Source organism: Myodes glareolus, chromosome 15, assembly GCF_982192425.1.
Source record: "Myodes glareolus chromosome 15, mMyoGla1.1, whole genome shotgun sequence".
NCBI lineage: Eukaryota > Metazoa > Chordata > Mammalia > Rodentia > Cricetidae > Myodes > Myodes glareolus.
In genome coordinates, this window is record NC_142040.1 from 13802159 (window position 1) to 13813933 (window position 11775).

The following is an 11775-nucleotide window of genomic DNA, read 5'->3' on the forward strand; positions in this document are numbered from 1 at the left end:
TCATTTGCTATTGGATAACCAACCGATGTGATCTTTCCTGAAGACTATTTTTTAGCATTCCTTAATTGCCTGTACTTCTTTGCACAGGCTTGAAGCCTATTTAAACATGTAGTTCTATGTGATTTAGTGTGTTTTTCGCCTAAAGATTCCTAAACATGAAAGTGTAAGGACCTTGTAGGATGTCATTTTTCAAACCTTTTATTGGGCTGTATGCAACATTTTCCTCTCCTAGGGCTATTTATTAAGATTTTCTACTTGAAACTTGCAGCTATGTCTTTTTGTCCTTAAAAAATCATAATGATTTTCTTTTATTCATTTTGAACTACTGGGAGGGACTATTTACCCCTTAAGATGCTATGAATAAATTCTAAAATTATTTTCCTTGTGACTTTGTTGAGGTATCATTAAACCTACTTACTGAAGAACTAACATAGTTTTCTACATTTTAAAGCTTCAATCAGATCACTACAGGATGAGGAGGTCAGCCTGTTGGTGTAAATTTCCTGTCTTCAAACCTGTGCTTTCTTCAGACTGAACCTGCAGTGTCTGCACATGTCTTTCTTTCTTGGTTTCTTCAGGAAGGCAGGATGTATAAAAGCTTGCCTCATCATGCACATAGGATTTTAGGAGGCAACCCATTAGAAACTCTAAAAAGTGAAGTTTCTCTGACCAATGAAAAGTTCTTTCTCATTATTCAAATTCTAGCTACAAACTTATCAAAAATATAGCTTTTATTGAGGATGAGCATGTAATGAAATATTTATGCTGAAAAGTTACTGGCAAAAGCTGAGGCACTAAGCACCAAGAATTTCAATTATCCTGACCGAAGAGGAGCTAACAACAGTTGAATCATTAAGAAAGGGTTTATGTACCTGCAAGCAATAAAATATTGTTTTCTGAGATTGAGGTCTCTAAGGCACTTTCTAACTTAGCTATATAGAATAAATGAGGTAAATAACACAGAACTTAGTAAAGGTACATTTATAGTTTTAAATATTAGAGAACTTGAAATACCTGTGAAGAACATTTGAGAGTAATGGTGCTTACAGATGAAACTTTTAAATGTCAGTCTGGCAAGAAAAGTGAGTGGGACGAGATAATGGAAGTTGATTCATCTTTAAGAAAGTGCTAGCTCAAAGTGGTTCGTCCCTCTAAAGAAACACTTACTTCAAAGCAAAACACATTTAGGTAATAGTCTACTTAAAACCTCTCTCTCTCTCTCTCTCTCTCTCTCTCTCTCTCTCTCTCTCTCTCTGTGTGTGTGTGTGTGTGTGTGTGTGTGTTGGGCACTAGAATAAAATATTAACAGAGATTTATGATTAATTACAGAAGAATATTTCTTTATTGTTAATGAAGGTTACAGTAGTTTTTCCTAACCTGTGCCCTTGAAATACATTTAAACTACATTTAAGAAAGTCTCACCTTGCATTTTCTTGCTTTATTAAGATATTACCAAATAATATACACATACAGTTCATCTCAGGGTCAAAGAACAAAAGTATTAAAGAGCAGAGCACTAGTAACCCGCACAACTGTGAATTAATGGCTTGTGGGCTTGAAGTCCAAGTTGAATTCTAAGCATTTCTTCTAGAAAACTGTCATATGTCGCTTGCAAAAGAGTCCACTTTATGAACAACTCAGGTTTGCATAGTATTGCATGGTAAATATAGAATTCCTTAAAGTTCTTAAATAAGTAAGTATTTTCCACTTTTTCTATTGATTTCTTATAATAAGTAAAGTATATCACCTTTGCTGGTGTCACATTCAGATTGAAATCTGATTGAAATCCAATTACTACTATTTTCACATAGCATTTATCATAAGCCAATCATTTTCTTAAACCTGCCCATTAAACTTAAAAGGTGAATTTCCTAGCAAGTTATCAAACGAAGTACCTTAATTAAAAAGTTTAGTTGTAATTATACAGCGTGAGATTTTACAATATGTTAGCATTCCTGTGCTTCATTGCCAGCCAAGGTTTCAAAGTAATGAAATACTTAAATGAAAACCTGAGAGACTCCACACTAATCAACACAAAGACATTGTGAGCATACAAAAAATTCCCAACCCTCCAATGCTAAAAAACAATCTGGAAACGTTTGAAACAAAGGAGCGATGCTGAGATCCAAGTACAATTGATTTTTCAGAATATCAATCAAAAATTAGGCTTTCTCCAATAAAATGTGACTTAGTCCATGCCATGGGTCACAATTTAAAAACTGCAAAAGTTCTTAATCTATTCTTATGAGCAGAACAATGTGTGAAAATCAAGAACAGGGGAATTCTGTTTCTTGGCTACTTGGAAAGTCTTTTGACATCTGAATAAGTTATGATGAAAAACATCCTTTAAAGGAAGGTAAAGAACAAGTGCTAATCTTTTTGTACAGAAGAGAAAGGAGAAGTGATAGAGTATATTCAATCCTGCTAGGAAAATTCAGTTTCTAAAGCCACCAAATGACAGCTTCTAGCAGAGTTCAGTTCAAATGATGAGCTTTTTGACTTAAATGAAGGCAGACCTTGAGATAAGAAGGAATGAACAATCCCTTCTTCCAAGGACTACCCTAGTTCAGTGACAAAAACATTTTCCCACACATATCTCTCATCGTTGCCTGCAGTGTCTTGTTCAGTTTACTTCTAAATACTAGTAAAGCATTAGTCTCTCCCAAAATATATCATTCTATAAAATTTTGAAGAAATGATGAAGTTAAGAGAACGAGAGATTAGGAAAATAGATCAATCTTTATAAAAGCATATAATATATATAAGCATATAATATATATAAAAACATATAATAAATAAACATATTTATTATATGTTCAGATATAGGTATAGTAGTATGTGTGTTTTAAAATTATTAATACTCTTACCAAAATTAAAAGTTTTTCATTTTCACTTTATAGATAAGAAAATTAAGATAGCTGAATCTTCCATTTCCTTTTGTGTAGAATGCAACAAGAAAAATACAAAAATTAAAATATAATCAATGTCTGTCTTATCTCAAAATTTATCTTTTATGGTGTTTTCTTTCCTACTATGTGGTTTTTCACTCCATATTGCTTCTCCATACAGGACAAGACCAACTTTCTCCACTTCAATTTTGTTTATTCTTACAATACCAGACTTAGGACAAGAAGATACAAGAAAGTAGACCAACAGGAAGTATTAATTGGTAGCTCAAGGAGCAATGGTCCCTCACATCTTTTATCTTATCAATAATCTCAGTCCTCAAGAATGCTAATGTTGTCATTTTCAATTCACTCAACCTGTTCTGCTTCTCCATTCCTGCAAATTTTTTCATGCACATATTTTTTTCTCCCCAAGCTATGTTTATTAACATAGTTAAAATGTGTGCTATGTTTTCTAGTTAGTGTCTCCTTTCCCCACTCCCACTTCCTACCTTATTCAAATTCTATTCAATATGTGAGGACAAGATCTTATGAACTCCTCATTTCTTTCAGACTATCCTGACCTGTTTCCTTCTGTTCTTCGGAAGATTGATTTAACAAATATCTTATTTTAAAAATCATCTTCTAAATTGTTTCCTGTCAAGAAATAGCATTAAAAATCATTTTAAAAATTGTTTCTTGTCAGTGAAAAAGCAGGAAGTCTGTAAAATGCTCGACCATCTATTACCAATAAATCACTATAACATGAATAATTTAAGAGATATATTTGAGAGAAAAATGTGATTGAAAAAGATCATGCACAACCTAACTTCAACTTATACCTAAATATATAAAGGTCAGAGATACATCTTTTTCAGTATCTTTTTGCAAACCAAAGTTAAAACTCTAGTATTTGTATAATGAAATTTCAATTGGAAATTCTGGAGTTCATTCTGAATGAGAGAACGAACTTTTGCATTCCCGCAGCATTATCTTCACTGTTGCTAAAAGTTACTACAAAATTTTTGAAAAGAAACTATCTTTTTAAATTTTACATGCCATTCCCAGTTCCAGCTTCGTCCCCTTCTTCCATTCCTTCCATCTTCTCCTCCACCCCACTCCCATCCACTCCTTAGAGAGGATAAGGAGCATTGATTTGAGGAATTACCAAGGCCCTACCTACTACATCTAAGTTGAGCAAGGTATCCATGCAAAGAAGATGGGTTTCCAAAAATCCAATACAAGCAGTAGGGTTAAAATCTGGTGCCATTGCCAGTGACCCCGCAGTCTGTCCCAGTCACACAACTGTCACCCACATTCAGAGGAACTAGTTTGGTTCTATGCTGGTTCCTTACCTGTCCTGTTAGAGTTGGTGAGCTCCCATTAGCTCAGGTAAACTGTTTCAGTGGGTATCCCCATCATGGTCATGACCTCTTTGCTCATATTATCACTCCTCCCACTCTTCAGCTGGATTTTCAGAGCTCAGCCCAATGCTCTCCGGCTTATCTCTGCCTCTGTTTCCATCAGTTGCAGGATGAACATTCTATAGGGACATTTAAGATATTCATCAGTCTGACTACAGAGCAAAGCCAGTTCAGGTACCCTCTCCTCTATTGCTTAGGGTCTTAGCTGGGGTCATCCTTGCGGATTCCAGGAAATTTCTCTAGTGCCAGGTTTCTTGCTAGCCCCATAATGACTCTCAATTAAAATATCTCTTTCCTTGCTTTCATCTCTGTCCTTCCTCCATCTCGACTATTTCATTTCCTCACGTTATCCTCCCCCTTCCCCTTCTACTCTCCTCTTCCTCTTCTGCCATCCATCTTCCCCCACCCCCATGCTTCCAATTTTGTCAGGCAATCTTGTTTACTTACCCTTTCTAGATGGATCTATATATGTTTTTCTTAGGGTTCATCTTGTTACTTAGCTTCTCTAGGGTCATGGACTGTAGGATCATTATTCTTTGCTTTACAACTAGGATCCACTTATGAGTGAGTGCATACCATGTACATCTGTCTGGGTCTTGGTTACTGCTTTTTTTTCCTTGTTTCATCCATTTGCATGCAAATTTAAAGATGTCATTGTTTTTCACCACTTAGTTGTACTCCATTGTGTAAATGTACCACATTTTTTTTTATCCATTTTACAGTTGAGGGGCATCTAGGTTGTTTCCAGGTTCTGGCTATTACAAATAATACAGCTATGAACATAGATGAGCAAATGTCCTTGTAATATCCTTTGGATATATGCCCAAGAGGGGTATTGCTGAGTCTTGAGATAGGTTAATTAAGTTTAGAAATTTCCAGTCAAGAAACACAAAGAGATGTGTGTGTGTGTGTGTGTGTGTACGATGTGTATGTGCATATGTGTGTGTATGTTATTTTGTAGAGAAGCCTTGCATTTTCACTGTGCTTTGTATATATTTGAACATAACTCACTTCAGAAAAAAACTCTGAATAGCAGCAAAATAAATGCCAGCCTGGAAATTTGTAGAAGCAGCAGAGTGTCTGCAACTGACTAGCTTCCTTTAGAAAATAATTAAATTGAAAAGAACTTCTACTCCATTGTAGATTTAAATAATGAGCCCAACATTATGGGCAAATATTTCTGGCCTCTTGATAGAACTCTCTTGAAATTTTAAAATTACTACAACAACGTGCAATCTGACTATTGGGAGCTTTCTAACCAAATACTGCCCTTCCCCCTCTTTCAACTTGTTTTGTGCCTGTTCTATCTAGATACAGAAGCCTGTGCTAAAAAAGTTTTCCAAAGTGGAAGACAGCAGATTTAAATAATTTCATATTGCCTGTATCTTATTTTTCTCTCTATTGTGATAAAATGCTGACTAAAACTACCTTAGAAAGGAAAGAGATTTTTTTCTTTTCAAATTTATTTTTTATTGTTTATAAAAATTTCCACTTCCTCCCCTCCTCCCAATACCCTCCCATTCCCCCCACTCCCTCTCCTCCTCCTCCCTACTCCCTCTCCTCCTCCCTTTCCAGTCCTAACAGCAGTCAGGGTTTCCTGCCCTGTGGAAAGTTCAAGTTCCTCCCCTCTCCCTCCAGGTCTAGGAAGGTGAGCATCCAGCCAGACTAGGATCCCAAAAAGCCAGTACATGCAGACAAAACAAGACCCAGTGCCACTGCCAATGGCTTCTCAGTCAGCCCCCATGTCAGCCACATTCAGAGAGTCCGGTTTGATCACATGCTCGTTCAGTATCAGTCCAGCTGGCCTTCGATCAGTCCCTTTGTATCAGAGGGTGAACGCACCCCTCGCGGTATGATTTCCTTATTCATGGTTTCCCTCCTTCTGCTCCTCATTTGAACCTTGGGGGCTCAGTCCAGTGCTCCAATGTGGATCTCCGTCTCTATCTCCATCTATCGTCAGATGAAGGTTCCCTCTGGTCCTGCCTTTCTTGCTCATGTTCTCCCTCTTTCTGCTTCTCATTTGGACCTAGGGAGTTAAGTCCAGTGTATATCTTAACTAAGGGAGCCATTTTAGGGTTTGCAAGAGACTTGATTCTAGAGGGGTTCCCAGGCCCAAGGAGAGGTCCCCAGATTGTTCCCTGGGCAGCAGAGAAGAGGGTGTCTGAACTGGCCTTGACCGATAACCATACTGATGAATATTTTGCATATCACCATAGAACCTTCATCTGGCAATGGATGGAGATAGAGACAGAGACACATATTGAAAGAGATTTTCTTGACTTGCACATCTCTATTAGAGTCTAAAACAGAGGAAAGTCAGGGCAGCATCCTGTAGGCAGAGAGTGAAGTGGAGACCATAGGAGATATCATCTTACTGGATGTCTCTTCATGTCTTGTTCATTCTACTTTCTTATACAATACTGTTCAACCTGCCCCAAGGCAATAATGCTCACAGTGTGCTGTACCCTTTCAGATCAATATTTCATGATGAAAATGACCCCACAGCCTTACCAACAGGCTGACCTAATGGGGTCTCTTTCTCAACTGATCCAGATAGTGTTGAGTTGACAAAAATCTAACCAATCAGTGTCTCTTTCTTCTCTTTCCAATATTCTGACTTTGAAGGAGGATAATGAATACAGCATTATTTTTGGGTTTACAACTTTATTTTCCTCTTACCATTTTGCCTAGTGATCTCCTAGTGTACTACCTTTAATTTCTACTGAGAAAATGTTCATAGAGAAGTCAATGTGCTTGAAGTGAATGTCCAAATGTCTGGTTCTGGTGAGGAGTAAGTAGCACTATAAGGAGTTGTATATAAATGGATTTAAAATTTCACTGGATATCCCCAGTTAGTATATCTTTTCAAGGACTGTAATACTGTCCAGTGCACAATAACTGTACACACTGGTTAAAGTGATGACATTGCTAATATTTTGAACAAGATTTTTATTTCAAGACTTCCTTAAAGGAAAATGCTTTGTGATTGTAGCGAATTCTTGGCAAGGAAATTTTGAAATGACTTCTATAATCATCTAATATATAACTTTCAGTGCTTTAATTGCAAGGTTTCTTTACTTTTTGTAGTTCAGAAGATTTAATTCATTTCCTACCACAATAAAGACACATTCACAGTTAAGGGTATAGTTTCTTCAATTTGTTCTTTAATGATATTTAATTGCAAATACCTTTGTTAACAAACTATCCTCTCTCAAAATCAATAAGAATAATGAAGAATATCAATATAATATTTAGAATCCCACTTGTGTTTGTTTTAGTGTATTTTTAAAGCTGTGAATGCTTCTTATTTTTTTTTCTACCCAAAACATAGTATTTCCTATTCTAAAGAAAGAAAAATTCTTTAATTTTACAGACAAGCTGGATCGATTTCTCTGTAGGAATGTCTTTACTTTTAAACTTCTGATTCTGACTATGACGTAGTGTGTTATGAAACAGGCTCCAAAGTCCAATCATCATTTGTAGCCTCGGGGTATCTGACTGAGTGAGTCTTAAGGTAGAGTATCTTAAGACTGTTCCAGCTGCTCTTGTGCATTTTTCATTTTCTCTTTGAATCAGAGGAGGTGTTCACCCTCTGCTCCGCTCCACAGAGAGTAGAAACAGCCATCACTTTTCACTCTACCAAGTCCTATTGGAAAGTTGAAGTGAAGTTGGGGGTTTTGTGTCTTTCTTGCTTTCAAAGTTCTGTAATACTCAAATCCCTAACTATTTCTGCCTGGAACAATGACCCAACTTCATTTCAAACTCAGTCTGATCATCAAGCAACACCTACCATCTGAGTGGCTTTCAAACTGCTGAGAATATCCGGAGAAGAGAGTAATGTCCCTGATTTGACTCTTAGAGCATCTGAAAGGCAGATAAAAGTAAGCTTTCAAGTTTACAGGTTTTATTGTAAGAATTGAGTTTCATTCTCTCTCTAACCCTTATGTGCCACAATCAAAAGAGAATCAAAGGCAGGATGTGTGGCATGTGCGGCCTTGTTCTTTGATGCTCCTTTAGTGAGCTTTTAGGATTCACCTTTTATATTGAGAGGTGGAAGGCCATGCTGATGAGCAGACATTTGGATTTTGTGTGCACAGGATTTTGTTAGTGTCATGAAAACAAACATTTTAATATATCTTGGTAAATTATTGTGGAAAGATATTGCCAAAACTAATTTAAAATGTAAACATTTCTTTTCTATACTTTTCAAAGCCATAATTATTATTTTTCTAGCCAGAAGTCTTTTCTAATGGAGAATCTTATGAGAAGATTAAAATTTACCTATTTACTTCAAATATCAGGATTTCAGTTTTCTTTATGACTGCATAAAATTCCATTGTATTGTTGTAATATTACATGGTTATTTGTTGATAAATACAGAAAATGGTGCCATTTCTTGATTATTATGAATAGTGTAGTTATACATACGGATGAGCAATTATGTCTATGGTATGTTGACTTACTGAGTATTTCAGGTACACATATTAAGAGTACTGTAGCTGGGTCATATGGTAGTTCTTTTTTCAGTGATTTATTTATTTATTTATTAAAAATTTCCACCTCCTCCCCACCTCCCTTTTCCCTCCCCCTTCCCACCTCCCCCTCACTCTCTAGTCCTAAGAGCAGTCAGGGTTCCCTGCCCCGTGGGAAGTCCAGGGTTCTCCCCAGGTATATAAAGGTGAACATCTAAACAAACCAGCCTCCCACAAAGTCAGTCCATGCAGTAGAATCAAAACCCAGTGCCATTGTCCTTGGCTTCCCAGTCAGCGTTCATTGACAGCCACATTCAGAGTGTCCAGTTTGATCACATGCTCCATCACTCCCAGTCCAGCTGGCCTTGGTGAGCTCCCATTAGATCAGTTCCACCATCTCAGTGGGTGGACGCACCCCTCGTGATCCTGAGTTCCTTGCTCATGTTCTCCCTCCTTCTGCTCCTCATTTGGACCTTGGGAGCTCAGTCCAGTGCTCCAATGTGGGTCTCTGTCTCTATCTTCATCCATCGTCAGATGAAGGTTCTATGGTGATATGCAAGATATTCATCAGTGTGGCTATGGGACAAGGCCAGTTCAGAAACCCTCTCCTCTGCTGCCCAAGGAACAATCTGGGGACCTCTCATTGGACTTGGGAACCCATGTAGAGATTAAGGGAGGCATTTTAGGGTTTTCAGTGATTTTTATGAACCTCCACATTTACATTCATAGTGACTACAGCTTTACATTTTCTTTTACACCAAAATTGTGCATATTTTTTATGTGTGTTTGCCCGTGTGTGTGTGTGTGTGTGTGTGTGTGTGTGTGTGTGTGTGTGTGTTTATAGGTCTCAAAACGAGAAAGGAGATCTTGAGAAGTTACGATGCAATCTTGAGTGAAGTAAAAATTAGAGGCAGTGATGGATGTATGTAAAAGGAAATTTTGGGATTGGGAGAATAAAGGCAACTGACCAGAGAAGAGAGAGGGGTGAAAAGAAGCATTGCGGCAGAGTGATGCTGTTTAGAGGTGCCATGATGTCCAGTATTTTCTATGTTAACTTAAAACCTTAAGAAAATAGTTTAAAAAACTCACATTTCTTAATGCTGGGAAATGTGCCCTTCATTTCCTTGGTGTTGATAGAAGAAAGTCACTTATACATCTCACTCTTTTTTGCAAGACAGGAGTCACTGGAATATTAAATTTGAAGCCTTACAATGTGACCAATTTTATTTTCAAGCATACACCAAGCAGAACATCTTAAATTAGAATCTAAGTATCTTTTATGAAGAAGAAGTAAATTTCTCTCTGCCCTCACATAATTACGGTACATGAGTGATTTTTACTAGTACATTACTAAAGCTCTAAATGAATGTGTCCAGTCTTAGTGTTTCTCCTTCGACAAATTATGGCTATTATTAAAAGCAGATTTTTATCCTTATGGTTTTATTACTTATATGTCCACACAAAAAGATTGATAGATGGGTGGCATGCTGTTTTCATTGTCTTCATAAAATCCTTCCTGAAGACATTTTTCGCTAAATTCCCAGATGTTATAACACCAGAAAAAATCATGTAAGTAAAAATGTAGAAATGTAACAGATTTTTTTGTATTAGCATAGAAAAACTAAAACAGTTTTATTGGTACCCATTTTGTTCTAAATTAACACACATGAGTGAAAGTGATAAGTAAAAACACTTCTAAAAGTATCCAAGAATAAATGACTCTTTAAAGATCTACTCTTATGTAATATAAAATGTACTATTGAGTCTTTATTTTGCAATTTCTAAGTTTTTTCGCATCTGTGCCATTTGTGTTTCTTCACCATATTTTTTTCAAAACCTCCTGTGAGTATTCTGTAAGCATACTATACAACTGTAAGTATACGTTAAGTACACTAGAAAGCTATAGGTTTACTTTTAGTATACTATACAGCTATAAGGATGCTATAAGCATTCTATATAGCTATAAGAATACTATAAATACGGTATACAGCTATAAGTATACAATAAGTATAATGTAAAGCTATAAATAAAACAAAGACACCAATAAAAAAACCATTTCTAATTGACGTCAATCTCATCTCACAAGATATTTAACAGAACTGTTCAGGAAGAGCCACTTCTTCACTGAACCCCACCTGGGCTTTTTGACTAACAATGTGTAACTTAATACTCAAACATTGGCTAGAAAGCAAATTTGATTTTGTTTCCACTGGGAGAGGACAGGAAAGCTATCTAGCATGGATAAATATTGAAATGCCCTGTGTGCTTGAGTAGGGCAGGGAAGCATTGCTAGGGGCTTTAATGAGGCCAGGGTGAAAAGAAGAGGGCTGGTGGTCTCTAACAAAATAGCTAATGTTTCATTTTTATAGGCACTTTTAGTGTTTAGGTATTGACTCCTCCCTTCAAGACAGAGCCAATAAGTCTTATTTCACCCACAGAAGCTTTTCAATAGCCTAGTGTTCCCCTTTTTTTCCCTTTTGGCATCTAAATAGATATATTTGTTTTATTTGTTGTGATTACAATGTTATCATAAAGTTCAAGGAAATCAGTCTCTTCTTCTGTTCCCTACACTCTTACTCACTTGTCTCCCTCACACTCACAAGTGCAGAACCACAGGACCAGCTTTATGGATATAACTACAGCTAAGCGCAACATATTTTTAAAAAGTCAGAGACTTGGCCCTTTATGCAACCTGTTTTACTCTTTAATGTCAAGACAGACCTTTGTTAGAATATGTCATTCTGTAAGGAAGTCTTTAGAGATATGTAGGCAAAACAGATGAATCTGGGAAAGCAATTACACTACCCCCAATTTGTTGGGCAATATTATTTTAAGGTGTGTTACCTTTGTTTATGCTACATTTGTTTAACTCTGTGAAGCTGTGATTCCTTGCCTGTCTAAAACACATAATGGTCCAATGAAGAGCGGAATAGATCAAGAGCAAGGATAGGTGGGGCTGACAAACAGAGAGTATAAATAGAAGGAGCAATGCTA